The 23,638-nt window shown below is 40.8% G+C and overlaps 1 protein-coding gene across 13 annotated transcripts in view; it reads left to right on the top strand.

The window, feature by feature from the left end:
- The window catches only part of CALD1 (caldesmon 1), a 238,228-nt gene that overhangs the window by 94,859 nt on the left and 119,731 nt on the right, over nt 1-23,638 (top strand). For all 13 annotated transcript variants that reach the window (XR_013524233.1, XR_013524239.1, XR_013524238.1 and 10 more), the window contains exon 2: nt 9,434-9,521. The gene's annotated coding sequence lies outside the window, so the exon portion shown is untranslated. The remainder of the gene's footprint in view (nt 1-9,433; nt 9,522-23,638) is intronic.

Below are 23,638 nucleotides of genomic sequence, written 5' to 3'. Positions count from 1 at the left end.
ATTGGGCACCATTTTAAGACATCAAAGCCCATTTTTGTACTATTATAGAACAGAGTAAGATCTTTTTTTTTTCATAGTTTTGCAAAATTGGTTCCTCTGAAAACATATATCTAAGTTATATCCTTTGCACTCGATAAAATTTTAAGAAGAACTCAGCAAAACTTCCCTGGTAGCTTGGCTAGTCTTGGCCATCTGATGGCATAGAAATAAACTAAGAATTGAGCCATTCTACTATCCAGATGCAGAATAACGAAGGCAAAGAAAGTAGCCAATAATATTCATGAAGGGTCAGTGGCATGCTAGGTTAAATACTAGGTACTTTTTATGTTATCTCAATTATCACTCAACAACAGACTTTTCTTTTTCATCGTACTTTGGGCTCTGGGTACATGTGCACATCCTGCATCCTGCAGGATTGTTGCATTGGTACATACATGCCATGGTGGTTTGCTGCCTCCATCACCCCCTACCCCCATTGCCTACATCAGGCATTTCTCCCTTTTTTTTTTTCCCTAAGATGGAGAATTGCTCTGCTGCCCAGGCTGGAGTACAGTGGTGTGATCTCAGCTCACTGTAACCTCCGCCTCCCGAGTTCAAGCAATTCTCCTGCCTCAGCCTCCCGAGTAGCTGGGATTATAGTCAGGCACCACCACGCCAGGCTAATTTTTGTATTTTTAGTAGAGACAGGGTTTTACCATGTTAGTCAGGCTAGTCTCGAACTCCTGACCTCATGATCCACCCACTTAAGCCTCCCGAAGTGCTGGGATTACAGGCATGAGACGCTGCCCCTGGCCAACAACAGACTTTTATGAAGCATATGATATATGTCAGGGAACATGGTAAATGCTGGGTATGGAGTGATCGATAAGACCATCCCCTTACCATTGGGAATCCCATACTCATGCAATGCTACCATAGAGGCATTAACAAAGTGCAATGGAAGAAGAAAAAAACCCTTCAAGGTAGTTATTACTATCTTCATTTTAAAACTGAAGTAGTTGATACCTGTTAGGTATCTTTGTTAAAGAGCTTCTCTTAGGTTATTAAGCGTAGAGTTCTATGTGACCTTACAGTCAAGTCTTCTTCCATAATTTCATGCTGTTTTAATGGGAAAGATCTATGTTCAATCCAACTAAAAGATAAAGCTTTCTCTGCAATCCAGTAAATCTGTTTGCTACAGAATGCCACAAGAATTCTTTCACTGAATAATTGACTTTTTCTTTAAGTATAAGAAGAACTTCCTTAATTTCCCACTTTAACCTGTTTGGTAGCTAAATTCCTAACATATTATCATATTAATACATCTTGTCTCTCTTACCTACTCATTTTTACAAATATCTGTATACATTTCCATATGCATAATTCCTTAATAACACAAAAAATGTATCTCATAAAAATCAAGAGATTCTCACCCAGACATAAACCTATACACTAAAATACAAGCATACTATAGATGAATTTTATTCAAGATACATAGGCAAAATCTGAAATGGAAACATACAATTTCAAGAAGTAAAAAGGAAACATTGTTCAAGGACTTGATTGTAGCACAAAAGAGTTACAAGAAATAATTTGGGGAAGACGGGTAGTTAAAAGTGAGGAGGAGAAACAGTGGATACTAAGCAAGGCATTGGAGGGATGGTAACGTTTCATGGCATTCTTAAGATGATAAGTAGTCCTGTATTTGAATTGCCTTGGTATGGGCCACTTGCAAAAACATTCAATATTTCCCTTCTAAGATATGGTAAGCCAAAAAATATACATGGAAAGTTCACTAAGTCATTGGTAAATAATCCAGTGTTGACTTTTAATTTAGAAATAACTGGCCAAATTGATCCCAGCCTTCCCAACCATAATTCTCCCCCTGCAGAGTACGTTGATTTGTATTATCTTATTGTTTTCTCTCATTGTTTGTCTTTCTTTTTATTATTTTATTTTCCTACTGGTCCAATATATGACCAGAGATATTGAACCTTCATGATTTTATGTATTTTGAGCTCATAAATTCCCTTGAGTTGTCATCTTTCAGGCTAAAGCTTCATCTTTTTCTATTCACATGTTCTAAAAATAATCTTTTTAACGATGTGTAACATACAGAGAAGTGCGATGGACTTTCATAGAATGAACGCAGCTGAGTAGTGAGCATCCAGATCACAAAACAGAAGTCCCCAAATGTCCCTTCAGAGTCACGCCTTCCCCCACCCAGCCACTACTCCATGATAACCATTGTTCTGATTTATTTATTTATTTATTTATTTATTTTGAGAGAAGGAGAGGAAGAAAAAGAGGGAGAGAGAATGGAAATGTTGCTTTATTCTAAAAAATAGGTATTAATAATGGCCAATCAATATTTCATTTAAACCTATGAGTAGGTGTGATGTGGTATTGACAAGAATGTATATTTTGTGTATTTAAAGTGGAGAGCTCTATAAATATTTATTACATTTACTTGTTCCGGATCTGAGTTTGAGTCCTGATATCCTTATTAATTTTCTGTCTCATGGAGTCTAAGTCTCTATGTATCTGGGTGTTAGGATCATTAGCTCTTATTGTTGCATTGATCCTTTTACCACTATATCTTTGTTGCTTTAAAATCTATTTTATCAGATGCGAGAATTGCAACTCCTGCTTTTTATTTATTTATTTATTTATTTATTTTTGCCCTTCATTTAGTTGGTAAATCTTTCTCCATCCCTTTGTTTTGAGTCTTTGTGTATCCTTGCATGTGAAATGGGTCTGGATGTAGCATACAGTTGGGTTTTGGCTGTATCTTTTGATTGGGGGATTTAGTCGATTTAAATTTAGGGTTACTGCCATTTGATGTTAACTGGCTGTTTTATCCATTCGTTGATGTAAATTCTTTATGTTGATGCTCTTTACTTTTTGGTATATTTTTAGAAAGGCTAATACTGGTTGTTTCTTTCTATGTGTAATGCTTCTTTCAGAAGCTCTTGTAAAGCAGGCCTGGTGGTAATAAAATCTCTGAGTTCTTGCTTGTTCATAAAATATTTTATTTTTCCTTTGGTTGTGAAGCTTAGTTTGGCTGGATATGAAATTCTGGGTTGAAGGTTCTGTTCTTTAAGGATGTTGAATATCGGCCCCCACTTTCTTCTGGCTTGTAGGGTTTCCGCTGAGAGATCTGCTGTAAGTCTGATAGGCTTCCCTTTGTGGGTAACCTGACCTTTCTCTCTGGCTGCCCTTAGTATTTTCTCCTTCGTTTCAACCCTGGTGAATCTAACGATTATGTGCCTTGGGGTTGCTTTTCTTGAGGAATATCTTTGTGGTGTTCTCTGTATTACCTGGGGTTGAATATTGTCCTGCTTTGCTAGGTTAGGAAAATTTTCCTGAATAATATCCTGAAGAATATTTTCCAGCTTGGATTCATTCTCTCCATTGCATTCAGGTACACCTATCAAACGTAAATTAGGTCTTTTCACATAGTCCCACATTTCTTGGAGACTTTGCTCATTCCTTTTTATCCTTTTTTCTCTAATCTTGTCTTCTTGTTTTATTTCATTAAGTTGGTCTTCGACCTCTGATATCCGTTCTTCTGCTTGATCAATTCGAGTGTTTAAACCTGTGCATACTTCTAGGAGTTCCCATATTGTATTCTTCAGTTCCATTAATTCACTTATGAATTATTCTGATTTCTAACATTGTTCTGATTTCTAACGTCATGTTAATTTTTTTCTGGGTTTGAGTTTTTATATTAATGAAATCATATAGTAATTTTTGTTGTGTTGTTTACATTATGATTCTGAGATTGATTGCCTGGGCAATACTTAGATCATTCTAACTGCTGTATAGTGTTTCATTGTTTGCCTACCACAATTTATCCATTTTACTGTTGATAGACATTGAGATTATTTCTGTTCTGTGGCTATTATTAATAGTACCACTAGGAGCATTCAAGTTCATGTCTTCTGGTGAATATATGTATGGATTTTTGTTGTATATGAGTAAGATCTCTGGGTCACAGGGTACACAAATATTCAGCTTTAGCACATGCTGCCAAATCTTTTTCTCAAGTGATTTTGCCAATTTATATTCCCATAGCAGTGCATGAGAGTTTCATTTGCTCACCAATATTTTGATTATCTATCTTTAAAATTTTAGCTATTCTAGGTGTGTAGTTTTAGTTCGTTGCAGATTCAATTTAAATTTTTTAAATGATTAATGAGATTGAGCACTTTTTCATATACTTGTTGGGCTTTTTGGCTTTTTGATTTTGTTTTGAGACAAGATCTCCCTCTGTCACTCAGGCTGGAGTGCGGTGTCACGATCATGGCTTACTGTGGCCTTGACCTCCCTGGCTCAAAGATCCTCCCACCTCAGCCTCTCAAGTAGCTGAAACTATAGGCATGCACCCACACCTAGTGAAATTATTTTTTAGTTGTTAGCAGTTTTAAATATCCTCTTTTGTGAAATGCCTGTTGAAATCATTACTTATTTCTCTGTTACACCATCTGTCTTTTTCCTTTTGATTTGTGGAGATTCTTTACATATTCTGGATACAAGTTCTTTGTCATACATATTGTTAATATTATTTTCTCAATTTATGGCTTGGCTCTTCACTCTTTTTATGGCTTTTAGCTTTAATGCAACACAAGTTCTTTTAATACTTAATGATTTTTATGTCATGTTTATAAAATCCTTGCCTATCTCAAAATCATGGAGAATTTTTTTTTTTTTGAAAGCACAAATGTGTAAATTTTCACATTTAGAATGATGCCAAATAGAGGTCAAGTTTTGATTTTCCTTTTTCCATATAAATACTCATTTAGGTGCAGGGTGATGTTACTTTCCTACACATGTCTTACCTTCTAGTTGTTTGATAGAGTTGGGGATGTTCTTATCAGTTAAACGGGGCTGAGCTGATCTACAATTCATCTTCCATTTTGCATGACTCCTTCAACCTCTGGTTTGTTCCCTCTTCATGGCTGAAATATCCAAGGGTAATAACTAAGGTTGTATCCCAAGATCCTTTATCACAGTGTAATTTACTCTTTTCAGTGCACAGTTCTGCAAGTATTAACAAGTGCATATAGTTAAACAACAACCACCATGAATAAGATGTAGCATGGCTCTATCACCCCAGAATGGTCCTTCAGTCTTGCACTTAAAGTTTTTTCTACTCAGCTCCACAAGACTGCTAAGACTCTGCTCTGTCTCTCAGAAATGTTCTACTTAGTTTCTCTCTTGTTTCCTCTTGTTGCTTGTATCTTAGGTACACCAGATTCCTTAAGGGGGAAATCACTGAATGTGAGATTACTTTCCCAGGCCTTCCTTCTCTCCAACATGTTGGCCCCTCAAATCCTGGTTACCACAGCAGCTCTGGGATACCTCCAAACTGATTTTGGTTTTGTGGAATATTACCCAGATTTTCTAGTTGTTCTCAATGAAAGCGCTGTACTGCCATAAGCTATTCCATTTAGGCAGATACTTAAGTCAGTCTAGCTACATTCCACAAACTCATCAACAATCTCCTCCAAAACATTTAAAGAAAACTGTTTTATAGAACTCAAAAAGGTAAAAGAAAGTGTCAATGTTGGCAGCTATGGCTGCCCCATGTATCCAGTCATGGAAAGAGCTTTGGAATAAAACAAATCTGGGTTTTAATTCCAACTTGGTCATTTATTAACTATGTGACAATAAATCTTACTTCCAAATGGGAATAATAAAAAAACAACTAGTTTCACAGTTTTCTTGTGAAGACTAAATGAAAGAACAGTTATCAAGTACCTTGCAAATAGTAGGTATTCAATAAATTACAGATATTATTATGTAATATATTATCATTTCTCTTAGAGCTATAAAATACGTTCATCTCTTAGAAATAACAGAGAAGGGGTAGGGGTAGGTGGACTTGAAAAGCAGTACTCTTCTCCGAGCACATGCTGAAAAGGGAGAACTTGGTTGAAATTGTTTTATTCAAAACTATAACAAGGTCATTCACATACACAGTGCATTTTTTTTTCATGGAAAGATGGTAGAAATAAACCATCTGAATTGAAGTACTGTCGCAAATCTATTCCAAATGCTACATGTTACAGATGAATTGAGCGGTTAAATTACTTGTTCAAGGTTGATTCACTTGTTAGTATTTATTTAAATGACCCAAATTCTCTAATATCATATATTTCTTTCCTTCTAACATACTCCTAGCTCCCATATTCAACTATAAATGTAAAGCAGAGACAACTAATAATTTCTTATTATTACTGGCTCATTCTCACTAAAACCCATCAATCTATTTTTAAATATTTTATTTTAATTTCCATCCCCACAAATTATGTGACTTCCTGCCAACTATGATTGAAATAGCTATTCACCATTCCTTTCCCATTTTAAGGGTTATATCCTGTAGCTTTTCATTTTTCCATCTGTTATTAAGAAATGGTCTGCCTTACCCTCTAACGTATGAAAGGAGCTCATGCAAGCCTGTAGAACGCAGCTCTCCTGAAGTCTACCAAGCAAAAGAGGGAGTGAGGAACGTCCATCCTTCTAGGCACTGCAAACAACGGTGACCATATGCTTCCCTGGCACTTTCATCTCTGGACGGGGACAGACTCTCATGCTTTCCAGCAAAGGCAGCCCTGTGGGGATCTTTTTTTGTAAGACCCTCTGCTGGGCACATCTTTCAGCATTGTGTATTCTATGAACAGACATATGAGCTTGAATCTCACATGGACCAAGTAACTTGGAAGAGTTTAATGATCCCAGAGCATGCAGCCATCTCAAAAGCCTCACACCAGGCTTCTCAAGGGCTCTGCCTGGAACATGCTTCCCTCAGATCTTTACATGGGAGACTCCTTCCTAGAAATGTATTTTTAGTCTAGATGTCTCCTTTTCAGAGACCGTCCCTCACCATCCAACCTCCAGGGACCCTCAGTGGCCCTCTTCACATCCTGCTGATTTTTTATTTGCTATCAGAAATGCGTGTTGTTTGTACTCCAGCAGAGTATAAGCTCCACGGAAACAGAGCCCTCGTGCATCATCATGTGTCCTGTCCTGGAGCAGAGGACTCACTCAATGAACAAGCAAATGTGCTCCTGTATGCACCAAATACACCCAGCATGGTGGGTCAGGCTCTGCTTTGAATACTGGCCTCACCACTAGCTGGGTGAACTCAGGCAAATGACTTAAGCCAAGGAACATCTCAGTGCTTATTCTAAGATAAGAATATCCATCTTATAAGGTCATCAAATGAAATAACGTGTGCAACGTATGTCTATTGCAGCACTGTTCACCATAGCAAAGACTTGAAACCAACCTAAATGCCCATCAATGACTGACTAGATAAAGAAAATGTGACACTCATATACCACGGAATACTATGCAGCCATAAAACATGAGTTCATGTCCTTTGCAGGGACATGGATGAAGCTGAAAACCATCATTCTCAGTAAACTTAAGAACAGAAAGCCAAACACCGCATGTTTGTGGGAGTTGAACAATGAGAATTCATGGACACAGGGAGGGGAACATCACACACTGGGGCCTGTCGGAGGGGTCGAGGAGGGTGGAGGGCTAGGGGAGGGATAGCATTAGGAGAAATACCTAATGTAGGTATTTCTAAAAGAAAAAAAAATAATGTGTGCAGTGTGCTTAGCACAGGGCCTAACACTGAAAAATACTTAACAAACAATGGTTATTATTATTTCCATAACAAAAGCAAAGCATATTATGCAAAGGTCACTGAGGAATTGTTTCATAAAAATGATACTGTTGAGGCCGGGCGCTGTGGCTCACGCCTGTAATCCCAGCACTTTGGGAGGCCGAGGCGGGTGGATCACGAGGTCAAGAGATCGAGACCATCCTGGTCAACATGGTGAAACCCCGTCTCTACTAAAAATACAAAAAATTACCTGGACATGGTGGCGCGTGCCTGTAATCCCAGCTACTCAGGAGGCTGAGGCAGGAGAATTGCCTGAACCCAGGAGGCGGAGGTTGTGGTGAGCCAAGATTGCACCATTGTGCTCCAGCCTGGGTAACAAGAGCGAGACTCTGTCTCAAAAACAAAAACAAAAAACAAAAATGATACTGTTGAAATCAGAGACCCTAATTCAACCACGTAAGATAAAATTTTAAATTAATTAAAATCTAGTTCTTCTTGTCAGCTATTTACAATGATTTATTTTTATAAAGGATCTCTAATATAACCTTTGCAATGATTCTCTGTTAAAATAAGTTATATCACCCTCCCCTCTTCCCCCACCACTAGCCTCTTAGTAGCCATTTGGGAAATGCCATCTTTCTGAAAATACTTGCAGTAGAAATTCTAACATAGGATATTAGCCATCTCCTGTAAATATGTGCTAATAATGTTTTTCTATTTGCTTAATCTAGAAAGACGCTAGTTACAGTTTGTTATGCTGTTCAGTGACTTTAGAGTTCTAAGAAAATCACTATTCTTAGAGGACTAGAAATCTGATTAAGAGAGAAGAAATTACTTCTTTCTTTTTATTACACCTTGGTTCTCCTATAGTAAATGTTTTCATGTAAAACTCATTTCTCCCCATGCCTGAGGAGATGGTTAAATTAAAGGAGCAATAACTAGTGCCTGGCTGTTTGCCACTGGCTGCGATGGGGACTCGGGAGGAAGACAGGCTCATTTGCCTAACAGAGCCCAGCTCCCTTCCCGTCTTCCTTCATCTTGGGCCTTTTCCTTCCTTACTACCTCCGGTCTAGACTCAGCTTTCCCTGCAGAGACCTTTGGCAACTGTTTCTGAGCCAGGGCAGCCAGCATGTGTGTGTCGGGCACTGCATTAAAAGCTATGGCTTAAAGGGCTAAAGTGAGAAATGGTTCACCCAGGTGTCTATTGAAGTTGCAAGGTAACTGATGGGAGAGAAAGATCTTAAAACAGGGAGTAAGAGCTTTAGCAACTCTCTGGCCCTTAGCCCTTCAATCTGAAAATAGAAAGGAAAGAGATTATCTGAAGACAAAACTCTACTGTTAGTCACTCTGCCATTCAGGTGATGTTTTCTCTTGAAAGTCTTTCTGTCTTTGTCTCACTGACAAGATAGTTCATGGACATACACAGACACTACAGACCAAAAAAGTTTTCCACTTATAACATTTTCTTCCTTCAGTTTCCCTTTATTCATTCTCAAATTTTAAAATAATAATACCGAGGAGATTGGGAATAGTGAAAAGGAAGCTTGGCAATTAGATACTGTCCCTGCCAGAAGGTTTGTCTTAACTATACCTCCTCCAGAATAATACCTTCAGAATAATTCTGAGATGGACTCTGTAGTAACTGTATTAATTTTCCTTAAAATGCAAATGTACAATAGCTATTTCTACTCCTCCCTGATTTCTCCCTTTAGATTCTAACAACAGCACTTGAAGGAAAAATATTTGAAAATATATAGTCTGTATTAACTAAAATTTATTCAACTTAATCATGTTTCTATCCTCCTTTTTTTCCAGGTATCATTGGAACATTTCAAGATCATCAAATCAAATTCCATAGGGACTGGTCATCAACCAGAAGCCTCAGACATCTGATTGCTGACCTGTGAGTTAAGTTTATGTTTAATGAATACTTTGGGTTCCTTTCTTAGGAATTACATAGCCTCTGTGCCTGATATTCTACATTCTTACATCTAAAGATGCACTGTGAGAAACCAGGTTCTCTGCTGTGGCCTTCCTACTTTCCTTACCAGCTAATTAATCAGTTAGAATCTATGAAGTTTTGAAGGCTTTATCAAGTCTTGTATCCTGTTTTCTGGTCTGATTTTTTTGCTTTATTTTTGAATTTTTCCTGCAACATAATATCTTTCACAAAACAGTCCTGGATCAATAATGAAGTCTTCACTTCCTATGAAACATGCTAGTGATTTGAATCAATAAAGACAACACAAGTCAGCCTTCCAAGGTGAATAAGCTTGTCTTTGTGCAAACACTGGTGATTTCAGGAGCACTAACAACCCCTCACTTTCAACCAAACTCTCTCACCTGGGCGGAAAATTTATACCAGAACAGGGACCACCTACAGAGGTAAAAGAGGGGATTTCCATTTTAGAGGATGGAGAAACGAAAGGACACTTCCCTCATTCACAATTTTGCTGAGCTTGGCTCCGGTAGGTGGAAAAGTTCTTTCAGGAGTTTAGCACACCACTCAGGCAATTGTGATTTCAAGATTCTATCTGCCGTCCCCACGCAAGTTTTCTCAGGCTACCATAGTGAAAACCTACAGACTGAGTGGCTTAAACAACAGAGGTTTCTTTTTTTGCCATTCTGGAGATTGGAAGTTTGAGATCAAGGTGTTGGCATGGTGGATTTCTTGAGGCCCTCCTTGCAGATGACCACCTTCTCCCTGTGTCTCCACATGGTCATCTCTCTAGGCACACACCTGTCTGGTGTCTTTCTCTGTGCCCAAATTTCCTCTTCTTGTAAGAACATCAGTCATATTGGATCAGGCCCACCCTAAAGACCTCATTTTAACTTAATCACTCTTTAAAGAACTTATCTCCAGATACAGTTACATTCTGAGGTCCTGAAAGGTAGAATTTCAACGTATGAATTTGGGGGAAATACCATTCAGCCCATAATGTTGCCGCCATCATTTTCTCTCTCTAATATGCTGATTTTTTTGTTTCTTGCATATGGGCTTCCCTCTGATTGTCCCCTCCTAAACCCCCTTAGCGATTACGTTACTCTCAGAGCATTTGCAGTTCCTACGGTCTATTATAGTCATTTGTGTACAGCTTTCATTTCCCTGTGACACTCTATAAATTCTGAAATCAGAAAGTGTGCCTTCTACATCTCTCATAGCACTGGAGGAGGTTTTGTGTGCAGTAGACATTTTGTAATATTTATTAAATGAATGAATGAATGAATGGAAGGAGGATTAGATGCAGCCTCTGAACCTATAATTTATTTGCTTTAAGACTGTCTTCAAATGTTGAGTATTAAAGGTGCTTTCTCCTCACTTGCTGTTCCCGAAGACAGGTAGAAATAAGTTAAGGCTGAGGAGAAACATTTAAAGAAACGTATGATTGACTAATAGCAAGAGAGTCACCTTTTCCCCAAAGAGGTAGGAAACAGTAAATAGCACGAGCATGCCCCAGTTATGGTGGCCTTTCCACGAGAATACTGTTTGGGGATCCAAATGGGACTTACTAATTTGAAGCATGTAGGGCACGCAAAGGCATGTGTCTAGAAACCAATGCATATGCAGGTCGGCAGGTCTGGTGAGAACTAGAGAGATGTTCACAGTCACCACCTACAGGCAGGAAGTAGCCGTGCATCAGTGGATGAGGCCGCCAAGGAAGACTGTAGAGGGAGGGGAGCAGTGGCTTACAGATTCCATCAGAAATTATATATGGAAAGTTTTCCTGGTAGGTAACAGGAGAAGGACCCGTCCACGAGGACGAACACTACATGCTACTTCTAATGAAGATGTGTGAGAACATGTAGATGAGCTAATGTGTCTATTTTTTCTCCCCTTGTATTTTTGTGCCTATTTTGTACCTTCTCTGTCCTGCCTTTTGGGGGCTATACCCCAGACCATCCTGTGGGGCTAGCCCCACCCGCCTTTGCTCCCTTCTAGCTAACTCCCCCCATGGTCATTGTCTGACTCCCCTGGTGCCTGCCCAGGGGATTTGGACAACCTTCCTTTGGGCCCGTTTTCCTCATCAGCCGATCAGAGCTGATCAGAATGGATAGCAGGGGAGGCCAGGATGAGACTCCTTAGTGACCAAAGAGACAGTTTGAAGTAAAGACTCCAGATAGGGTTGGAAGGCTGTACCTCTTTTGCCCTGAATACCCTCCTTAGTCCATTGTCCCCTGCTCATTGTCCCACTCCACGTGTTCCCCAGAATAAGCTTTGACGGTATTTTAGGGTTTTCTTGCCAGACCAGAAGGAAGCTGCTAGAGAGTGGATCCAGTCATGTTGGATCATGGCCCCTGGCATGACCAGCCGCCCCTCTCTAGGCCTCACCATCAAATGTCATTTCTCATGGGGCCATACTTACCCCTGGGCTGAATTTCCCTAATTAGCTCTGCTAGCATGATGCAAATAAAAGGGGTAGAGATATTTATTCATCTCTCTTTTATTTTCCCAAGTGTTATTTCTTTTAAGTTCTCTCCTTGCTTTCAATTGATTTTTCTTCCCTCTCCCTTCGTTCTCTTTCCTTATTAGAAACCCTTGATCTTCAGGGTGATTTTCTGATTATTAGCAGAAGAGGCTATCAGAGGTCTGGAAGCCACCTCCTGCTTTTCTTTATTCTTTACTCCCTTACCCAATTTTTTTTTAATGTACATTGAGATACCAGCTTTCTTCAAGGACCTACTTCCATACTTTCTTCTTCGTGCTCTTGGAGTAGCCAGGAAAAAGATGCCCATTTTCTTGAAGCTGCCCAAAATGTCAGTGACACATGGGTCAGTGATTTTATGCAAGTTGCTATTTATATGAAATGAGAAATGTTGAAAGCAAGAGGAAACCCTTTGCAATCCATGAATGGCCTAGTTGGGCTGTTCCAATGAATGATGGCCAGTGGCCAACATAGGTGCCTCCTGACTGTGTTTCATTAATTTCAGTCAGCTCACGGGCTTGGAGAGCAAGATCATTTTCCTACAAGCGTGTAAAAGAAGTGCTTTGAGTTGTAAGCACCTCGAAGGCTTTGCCCTTGTTTTCGAATGGGAGATTTTATAACCACTGTGGGACAATATTTTTGGAGTCAGTTGAAGCTCCAGATGGAGTGGAAAGAGAAGTTTGGGTTTTTATTTTCTTCTTCTTCTTCTTCTTTACTTGAGTTTTGCAGAATGAGCCTCCTTAGAAACACTTGACAAAGTCCTTAGTCTCCTTTGGTTCAGGTGGGCCTAAGCTTTTTATAGAAGGATCTGAAGGGAGCTTTCTTAAACGAAGAGTCTTTCCTGTGGGTTTCTGGTAGTGGCTGTAGAACTAGGCTCATATGGGAGAAGGTCTGGAATCCATTCCCTTCCCTGGGAGTCTCCTCTCAAGGAGACTGCTCTCAGGGTCCTTGTCATGAGATATTAGAAGAAAAATCCACAGTGAGCCTGGGCATAGTCCAGATTTGGTTAAGAATGGAGGGGACACGAGGTCACACATTCTATGGGACTCCCAGCACTCTGGAAACCTTCATAGTAAAGAGGATAGAAGACATTCCAACATCACCACGTGCAGCGTTAGTAACCTTGCCCAGATAAATGTGTTTACCCGGCCAGGTAATTGCACCTGGTTTTAAGAGGCCCCTCCATGAAAACACCCCTTCCCACCTGGCATGACCATTGACAGAGAAAGACTGTGCTGAGAAGGGGTATAGAGCAGGGAGGAAAACATAACAGTGCCAGGAGCTTTTGTCTAGAACTCCTTTCCAGGCTTTTGTTCTCATAAGCACGAGTGAGTACACAAGTAAAGAGAAAACAATGATTGTGCTATTTAGCTTTGAACCACAAACTATCATGTCCTTCCTAAGGTTCTGACTCTAGTAGGATTTGTACAGTTAGAGGACACAGACTCAACTGCTTCTGAACTCTGCTTTGAGATGCTTAACAAGATTAAGTTGTGAACATCTCATGCCACTCTGAGCAACGGTACTCAAATAGGACTTAAGCAGAACAAACAGTCTAGGGGAAAAAAAAACCCTAAGACATTTTCCTTCCTACTATTCTCTGAATCCCAGGCTCAGCTTAATGCCAAATTAAATCTAGTTTTTTTTAAAAAAATAGATGTTTCCTAGAGGAAAAGGCAGAGCTGCGTTCCCTGAAACATATTTTAACCCAAACTTATTACTTGGGTTTTTTTCTTTCCTCCTCCCTTTTGCTAATTCAAAACAAAATGTCCATCATCCACTCTAACACCAGCCTCTAAGAGCTAGAGACAAATGGAGTCTGAAGAGTCACGCCAGTGTGGTACAAATGAGCTGTGATTTCAGGATACTGACTGTTTTACTGACAGGGGAAAAGGGCAGTTGACTAGTTTAATATATTTGGCTGAAAACACTTTGCTAAAGAAGGCCAACATTAATATGGAATCCTGCTCTTTAATGACCAAATATGATATATTTGGTAGTGGAAAGTGGCGTCCTGAGTTTGGGGGAAAGTGTGTTTATCACAGCCACAGAACGCAGACGGGAATGAGTGCAAACACGTGTTGGGCCCTAAGGAAGAAGCTCTTCTGGGAGCATTTTCTCCAGGTTCCTCAAAGAATTCCTCCTACGAGTGTATGCTACCATGGTGATTTTGAATCTGATTTTACCACACAATTACAAAATTGATAGATATAAAGACATTTGTTATCATGAGAGACTCCGGGGATTTATCTAACTGTCTCCCATTACTGGCTAATGGTTTATAAATTTACAAATGCAATTATCAGTTGGGGTTGATGAGGAAAGCCTATGACCACCATTAGCACCTTCCTAAACATGCATATTCAGTCACTCACTCATTCATTTATTCTGTAGGTATCACTGGATTGGACCTTCTCCCTCTCGTGCCATATTAGGTCTGTGTTACATTTGCAAGCCTTGTGTTCCTTACCATGAAATGGACCGTTTTTGAATTAAATGCAATGGAAAACTTCACGAATCCAGTGATGTGTTCAGTGACGTAAATTGTGATTTCTGATACCGTGTTTACTTTTCACTGGCCTCGTCTTGGCCAGGGGTCATAATATTTTAAATTTCTCTGCCCTCTCATCCACCTATCATACTTTACCATGTGGTTTATAGGCAAACACAGGCATGCACTGGCTGGATCTGTAAATCTACTTTTCTGCAAATAACTGGAAGAGTAATGCATAATTTCCCCCTACAGTATTTGCTTCCTAGATCCTAACTTTTGTTTAGAATTTTGTTAAAAGCAGACTATAATGTAGATTCAGGTATGCTCCTTCCCCTGTATCCATGGGGGATTGGTTTCAGGACTCCTGAGGATACCAAAATATACTGATGCTCAGTTCCCTGATACGTAATGGCATAGTAATTGCATATAATTTATGCATTTCCTCTTGTATACTTAAATCACCTCTAGGTCACCTCTAACACCTAATACAATGTAAATACTGCATAAATGCTCTCTACTCCAATGAGCCATTGGTTTTTTTGTTTGTTTCTTTTTAATATTTTTCTATCCCTGGTTGATTGAATCTATAGATGCAGAACCCATGGATATGGCGAGCTGATAGTAATTGAACTTAAAAGCAAAGTAAGGGTGCTGTGATATTTTTATGAAATGCTCATAAGAATCAAAGACGAGAGACCAGAAGCCAATTTACCATGAAGGCAGGAGAGCTTAAGCCACAGGGCTTCTCATGGGGACAGGTCCCTGCCTCAACAACCCCATGCCTAACTTTTTACATTTACTATTGTATTCTGGTATTTCAAGAAGGCTTCTCAAATAATCTTCAGGTTCCACAAAACCTGGATCTGCCCTGAGACTGACACAGATAAACTGAGATGATTTAGCATCATGTCTAAAGCTAATTAAGTGAGCAAAGCAAAGAAATGGTCAAAGTGTGAAATGTGATCATTTATTTTGTTAAGGCTTTAAGACAAATTCAGCTTATTTTCTAAAGTGAACCCCACTTAAGTGAAATAATAAATCAGTTTGCCAAAGCACAAGTGAACATAAACAGAAGATTCATTTTTACTTCATTAATAAACATCAAATATGAACGGAACCTAACATCAAGCAAGCCAAGGCCTCCTGCTGAACAGGAAACAGCTCCTAGTAAGAGCATTTGTACAAGAGCATAAATCCTTCCAGGCAATCACGTGATCATTTCATCACTGAGGTCCTTGACACAGTCCACTTTGATTTACCCATTTACAGGTCTTGTGAGATGTAACAGAATGTTGTGATTAAAAGCACACAATCTGGGGCTGGGTTGCCTGAATGTGGATCCTAGCTCTACCACTTACTAGCTATGTGACCTTGGGCCAATGACTCACCTTCTCTGGGCCTCTGTCTTTTCATCTGCAAAATGGAAATGTAAGGATTGTTACAAGGATTTAAATTGATAGTATCGAAGTTCGTAGAACTGTGCTTGGTACATAGTAAGTGCTACATAACTGTTGGCTAAATAAATAAACTTCTTCATCTAGACTGAAAGCTCTATGGGATTGCTTGTGGGTTCACCCTTGCAACCTGTTCACAGTGCCTAACCTGGCACATGGTCAGCCATCAGTGAAAGACTGTAGAAATCAGGGTCACAAACCAGCAACCCAAGGCCCATGCTGCTCTGCAAATGTGCTTCCCTTGTGCAGCACCGATGTGTTTTGGCTTTGTGTCCCCACCCAAATCTCACCTTGATGGTAATAATCCCCATGTGTCATGGGAGGAACCAGGTGGGAAGTAATTGAATCTTGGGGGTGGGTTTTTCCCTGTGCTATTCTCATGATAGTGAATAAGTCTCACAAGATCTGATGGTTTTATAAAGGGGAGTTCCCCTGCACATGCTCTCTCTTGCCTCCTGCCATGTAAGACGTCCCTTTGCTCCTCATTTACCTTCCACCATGATTGTGAGGCCTCCCAGCCATGTGGAACTGTAGGTCAATTAAACCTCTTTCCTTTGTAAATTACCCAGTCTTGGATATGTCTGTATTAGCAGTGTGAGAATAGATTAATGCCAGCATTTAAAAAAAATAATTTAGAGTCTGAAAGCTCACAGGCTTGCAGGGATGCGTATATTCTCCATTTTCCCATGAGCTACCACTCCCCAGATAGTTACTTTTTTGGTCCTTTAAACTATCTGAGTTTTTCATGCCTGATGTAAATGAATGATCACATAACACACGAGCACTGCTATAGTTAGTGGCAGTTTTATGCCCCATTGGAGTAGAGAGATGGGGCCCATAAGGAAGTGAAATATGAGCCACTTCCACTCCCTGCAAACAGTATTCCAGTTAACCTACCTATCCCTGTCTTCTAAACTAGAGGTCTCAGAAGAGAAATAGGAAATGAGGAATCTGAGCAAGTTCTTGCTTAGAAACAGAGATGAGTATGACCTAATGTCAGAGCTGGCCAACACTCCGTCCATCATGAGAAGCTAGGTTATGCTGGCATCAGCAACAGTCAAAATCTCAGCGACTTCAAAACGAATATGTGTTTATCACTCATACTTTATCACTAACCCTGGATAGGCAAGGGTCTGTAGTTCACATCACTGTCATCCGTGCCTAGGAACCCCTACTGACAATGACTGTATGGAAATCTTACCAACCATGGTAGAGAGGAAAGAGCTCTTTGGAGGATCTCCCATCGGCAAGTGACATGATAACTTCTGCTCGAAACTCTTGGCCAGAATTAGCCACTTGGCTCCAGATGACTACAAGGGGCAAGCACAATTCTATAATATGCCCAGAAGAAGTGAAACAAGAGCATGGGGCAAACAGCACAAAGCATCATAGCTGCGACATTATTTGGAACTTGGAGTCTTGGGCCAGGATTCTTAAGCTTTTCAATGAGTTCAACTCAGCAAATATTTCCATTCATAAATAACTGTATAGCAAAGTACTCAGCATTGTGAGGGGATATCAGAGGAGATATAGGTCCTAACATCGAGCAGCTCCAGACTTGGTCAAGAGAAAGCAATGCTATAAAACATCTGAATAACAAGTCCATATAGTATTGATCGTCAAGAACAAGGCTGACGATTGCTGTAGAAGCTGAAAGGGAGGATGGTTCTGGGATAAAGATAGGACTGGGACTGGACTTTAGAAAAATATATGGGATTTGCAGGCGTGGAGGGCACTTCAGGTTATGGGTGGCAAGAAGCCAGGGACAAAGGCCCAGAGGCAGAAATGAGGGTGAAATCATTGCAGGACTTAGTAGTTTGGGCTGGCTGTAAGTTATGTTTGCATGGGAGGGTAGGGTGGCAAGAGGAATCATGTGATGGATAGAGTGGAACTATTTCATGGAGAGCTTCTGGGGTCTGCAGAGAAACAAGATAGTGGCATGTGGGAGGAAGATCATTTTTCCTGAATAACAAAGCCAAAGAATCTTCAAAACCAAGGAATCTGCACCTCCCAATCACCAACCCTTTCCAGCCACATTTATTCCCAAAATCAAGAGTCCCGAATTCCCAACAGCTTCCCAGACCTGCAAGGCAATCACTGAATGGAGACAGTAATAAACCCTGGGCTGCTCCTGCCTCCAGTTTAAAGCATCTTTGATCACTTCTCCTGCTGACAAAGAATATCCGAGTTCAAGTGAAATAGCCTCTTATTGCTGGGGTCAGTTCAGCCTTTTTGCTATGTAACATCTGTTTTTAAAATTCGGCTGAGAGCTGAGACCTTGACTTAAATCTGTTTAACTTAAAAAGCAGCAAGAGAACATCTTGTTTTCATGAATGTCCAGGGGCTGTGTGTCAACAAATAAAAGGTCTGTTTGTGGTATTCAAAGTGGAAAAGCTGGTTGTGAGATGTTCTGCCACTGGGCTAAATTTATTATGGACTGTTTGTTTCTTGGAATCATGCACCAGCATTTGAAAAACACAGTGGATCAGCTTTGTTTAAATCAGCATATTTCTGCTTGACGGTGGGTTAGAACCATGCTTTTATTGTCAGGAGTTCACAGAGCTGGATGGGTCTAGAAAGATGTCCTCTTTTATGCCTCCCACCTTAACCGGGTCAAGTTAATGTCTTGCGTGGATTCCCTGGGTCTGCATGAATTCTGGCAATAGCTTCTGATGGATCCTTATTTTTATGTGGCTTATATAGGACATGAAGTGGGAAATAAGTCGGTGAAACTAGCTCACTATCCCTCAAATCTGACTAGTTCCTTTTCTCCTCACCCAGCTATTTAGGAGAAAGAAGTGGAAAGGAATTTTATTTATCTGCACCTAGGGGAATGCATGTCTGGCACATACTCGATGTCAATTTAATTTGATGAATGAATACAAACTCTAGTCTTACAAATTTATGTTCCTGTATGAATTCATGTCTGTATACATGTTAATGTCATTCCTTTTGGAAAAAGTAATTACCGCCCAGATCTTATTCTAATCATAGCAAACCATTAGATCGCTCCCGTAATTCTCTCTCATAGCAGCTTCTTTTTAGGTTTCTTCCTAACCTTATCCTAATTTGTATTTTATTTGTTGATTGTCCATCTCCACCATCAGACTGCAAGCACCTTGAGGGCAGAAGAGTTGCGTTCACATCTTACATGCTGCACTGAATAGCAAGGTGGCTAGTAGATGAATAATCTTTCATAAACATTTATTGAATGTTTTTATTAAAGTTCTCATTGGGATGATGGTTGGAGAGTCTCGGCCGCTCTTGATTGTATCTGAATGTAAATACAATGCAGAAGATGACAGGACTTATAATGCAGCTGAAAATATAGGAGCCTTTTGTGTGATGACAGACTCAGATTCATTTGTCCATACACGCTACTGAAGGTCATGGTGGGACGCGCTACTCTAACCATCTCTATTTTCTAGATTTAAGGTGGTCAGCTACATCTGTCATATAGCTGGCCAGGATTAATATCATGGCACAGGGCCGTAATTTAGGAATTTTTCCCCTCAGATGATTAACTCATTCCTGGTGAGATAAATCTGTGACTTTAGCCTTATTAGCACGAAATTCTGGCCCACGAAGCTATCTGGTAAAGGTAGCGTGATATGGTTCAGATTTGTGTCCCTGCCAAATCTCATGTCAAACTGTGATCCCGGTTGTTGGAGGAGGGGCCTGGTGGGAGGTGATTGGATCACAAGGAAGGGGTTCCCCCTTGCTGTTCTCATGATAGTGAGTGAGTTCTCACGAGATCTGGTTATTTAAAAGTATGCAGCACCTCCCCCTGCTGTTTCTTCCTCCTACTCCGGCCACATAAGTCATGCCTGCTTCCCATTTGCCTTTTGCCATGATTGAAAGTCTCCTGAGGCCTCTTCAGCCATGCTACTTATACAGCCTGCCCATGAGCCAATTAAACCTCTTTTCTTTATAATTACACAGTCTCAGATAGTTCTTTATAGCAATGCAAGAGCAGGCTAATGCACAGTACAAGGATCTATGGTCAGAAAGGTGTTTTGGTACTCAACAGACCTATGACTTACTGTCCACATTCACTTGTCCAGCAGTCAGTGCAGATCTTTCTGGTGATCAAGCAGAATATGAACACTTTAAGTTGAAGGGTAAGAAGGTGGATTCATTTGCTCCATTTTTCTTTGGCTGCCTGTGTAGATGGAATTGAAATGGGAATGATATCTGCATTCCAACGGATCTCAAGAGAAATGCTCATTCGTTTACAAGAGGTGCAATCCCACAATAGTTTCTTGCTTTGTATACTTGAAAACATTCCCAAAGAAACAAAGTTGGATGCAGAAAAAATATTGGGAGAAAAGAAAAATAATACTCCAAATTCTGAACAGTTCTACTTTAATATGCTGATCTGTCTGCCAGCTGGCCGCAGGGCTGACTACTTGTAATATATACTTTTGGTAGGCCGCATGTAGTTCTTGGAACTGTTTAGATTAGGCTGCAGAAACTTAATTATTCTAAAATTGGCAGGGTGCTCTTTGGTTACTTAATACAAAATTGCTTAGTCATCTTTAAACATAGTGTGGACAGCTTTGTTTAAGTGTGAAAAATTAGGAATTGCAAATGTACTCCGAAGAGATTTTTAAGTCAAGGAGAAAAACGAGAAAGTACCATTCTTTCAAGAAATTTAGCAGGTGGTTGCCACATGTTTTAATTTGACAAGCTAGGTAGCTGTCGAGCTGAAGTCCTTTATTACAAGTATTTTTCCATTTTCTTTGTAGATATTGTCAGAAGTAGAAAGCTGTTGCCGCTGCTTCTTAGATGGTATTCTAATCATACATTCTGTAAAGCAGAGGTTTTCCAGCAAGAGGGTGAGGAACCTTAGCATCAGCTCCTGGAACAGCTTTGCTGTTCTAAGAAATGAACAAGGATGTGCCATTTCAAGCTGGTTGTGTCTTCTTTTGCCTCTTTTGGTTCGAATCACCTCTTTCTCTCACCATCCTTGAACTGCTGCGTTCCACGCGTAGTGCAGAGCTACAGTGCTTTAGCGAGGAAACAGGCAGGCCGAGTGAGTTTCTTCTGCACATTTTAAAGTCTAAAGTGGCGCCGGAGGTTCACAGTTTTTCCAGGAATGCCCATGTCAACCTCACACTTTTCCTGTGATCTGGGCTGGGGCTCCTAAGAGAGATGGTGAGAAAAGATAAAAGTCCTATAGCCAATGGGTAGTCACACGAGGCCAGGGAAGGGTAGGTTCCCAAGCAAACGTCCAGAACGGTGCCTTCTGTTTCTAATTACTGAGCATGGTTACAGAGCAAAATCAGGCAACACTTTTTTTAGACTGATGGAAACATTTAAATCGGCTCTGAATGTCAGTGTTTTCTAATTATGATGGAGGAGTAGCAAGGGGTTTCCAAAGGCTGCGGAAATTTGAAGTGTTTTTGCTGAATTCTGATTCTCTTCTCTTCTTATTCATCATGTCTCTTTTTTCTTTCAACATCCAAGAGCAACCTATTCCCTCAGTTAAATGCCTAATACTCCGGTTCCTGAAACCGGAATGTCTCTTTAAGACCAAGTTCTTTTTTTTCTGAGACGGAGTTTCGCTCTTGTTACCCAGGCTGGAGTGCAATGGCGCGATCTCGGCTCACCGCAACCTCCGCCTCCTGGGATCAGGCAACTCTCCTGCCTCAGCCTCCTGAGTAGCTGGGATTACAGGCACATGCCACGGTGCACAGCTAAGTTTTTGTATTTTTAGTAGAGACAGGGTTTCACCATGTTGACCAGGATGGTCTCCATCTCTTGACCTCGTGATCCACCCACCTCGGCCTCCCAAAGTGCTGGGATTACAGGCTTGAGCCACCGCGCCAGGCCCCTTATCACATATTCTCTATGAGACTGTAAGGTCTTTGAAGACAGAGGCCATGTCTAACACACCTGCATGCCTCTGAAGTGCATAACATTACTTCGCTCAGTACAATCACTTCATATTAGGAGTTGGAAGATCTTTTTTTTTTTTAGGCAGAGTCTCGCTCTGTCACCAGGCTGGAGTGCAGTGGTGCCATCTCGGCTCAGTGCAACCTCTGCCCCCTGGATTCAAGTGATCCTCCTGCCTCAGCGCCCCCAGCAGCTGGGACTACAGGCACGCACCATGCCTGGCTAATTTTTTTGTATTTTCGGTAGAGATGGGGTTTCCCTGTGTTGGCCAGGATGGTTTTATCTCCTGACCTCATTATCCCCCTGCCTCGGCCTCCCAAACTGCTGGGATTACAGACTTCAGCCACTGTGCCTGGCTAGGAGTTGGAAGATCTTATAGTAGGGCAATCCGAAGAACTTTCTGCAATGATGAAAATGTTCTCTGCACCATCTTACATGGGGGCCACTGAACACAGAATGGGCACTGAGCTTTTGAAATGGGACTTGTTAAACATGCTCTGAATGAAGAGACCAGCTAAGCAGGCTTTGTGGGAGCAACAAGGCTGTTTATTCACTCGGGTGCGAGCAGGCTGGGTTGGAAAAGAGACAGCAGAGGGTGGTGGGATAGGAGATGGTTTTATAGGTTGGGGGTAGGCAATGGAAAGTTACAGTTTAGGGCGGGTGTTTTGCAAGTTGGGGGTGGGGTGTCACAGGCTCCAGTGTCACAAGGTTGACCTACCAGTTGAGGCATGAACAATGATAGAATGTCACAAGATTGGTTAACCAGGCCACAGGCTCCAGTGTCACAAGGTTGACTTATCAGTTCAGGCAAGAGCAATGGTGGAATGTCATAAGGTCGGTTAATCAGGCACTGCGGGAGCTAGCTATTCTCCTTTTGCGGTTTTCTTGTTATCGCAGACTTTCTGGCTGCAGGAGGTCATCTGGAGGCATATGTGTGGGTCACAGGGGTCACCATGGCTTGACTATGGTGTAGTCCATGGTGCAGTCAATTCAAAGAACCTTGCAGAACTCAATTTTAAATTTTATTTATTTTCAATTAAATTTAAATGACCTCGTGGCTGGTGGCTACCATACTGGACAGCATAGCCTTAGAATCTTAAAAAATATATTTTCACTATAACCCTAAACAGATGGCCACTTCATTTTTCCCTGTCTATTTTCAGAGATAGGGGTCAGCCCTTTCCATGCACCCCCATTTTTGGGTAGTCCTGCTGGAGCTGAGCCTCCCTGCATCTGATTTATGTGTGATAATATTGTGAATGCCTCTGTTAGTCAGGCATACATTTAGAAAACATCTTTATAAGGCCAGGCGCGGTGGTTCACGCCTATAATCCCAGCACTTTGGGAGGCCAAGGTGGACGAATCACGAGGTCAAGAGATCGAGACCATCCTGGCCAACATGGTGAAACCCCGTCTCTACTAAAAATATAAAAATTAGCTGGGTGTAGTGGCATGTGCCTGTGGTCCCAGCTACTTGGGAGGCTGAGGCGGAAGAATCGCTTGAACGCAGGAGGTGGAGGTTGTAGTGGGCCGAGATTGCGCCACTGCACTCCAGCCTGGCCACAGAGCAAGACTGTCTCAAAAAAAAAAAGAAAAAGAAAAAAAGAAAACATCTTTATATATTTGTAGCAAGTCTATGTATTTTTTCCCACACAGACACAAGTTAGTGGAGAATTTCCACCTTGCCTTAGGGTTTGCAGTTATGTCATTTGCAGCAGTGGTCTCATGCCTATTCTGATTTAGCATTACT

Source organism: Callithrix jacchus, chromosome 11, assembly GCF_049354715.1.
Source record: "Callithrix jacchus isolate 240 chromosome 11, calJac240_pri, whole genome shotgun sequence".
NCBI lineage: Eukaryota > Metazoa > Chordata > Mammalia > Primates > Cebidae > Callithrix > Callithrix jacchus.
The sequence above is the reverse complement of the archived record's forward strand: the minus strand, read 5'-3'. Positions and strand labels throughout refer to the sequence as shown.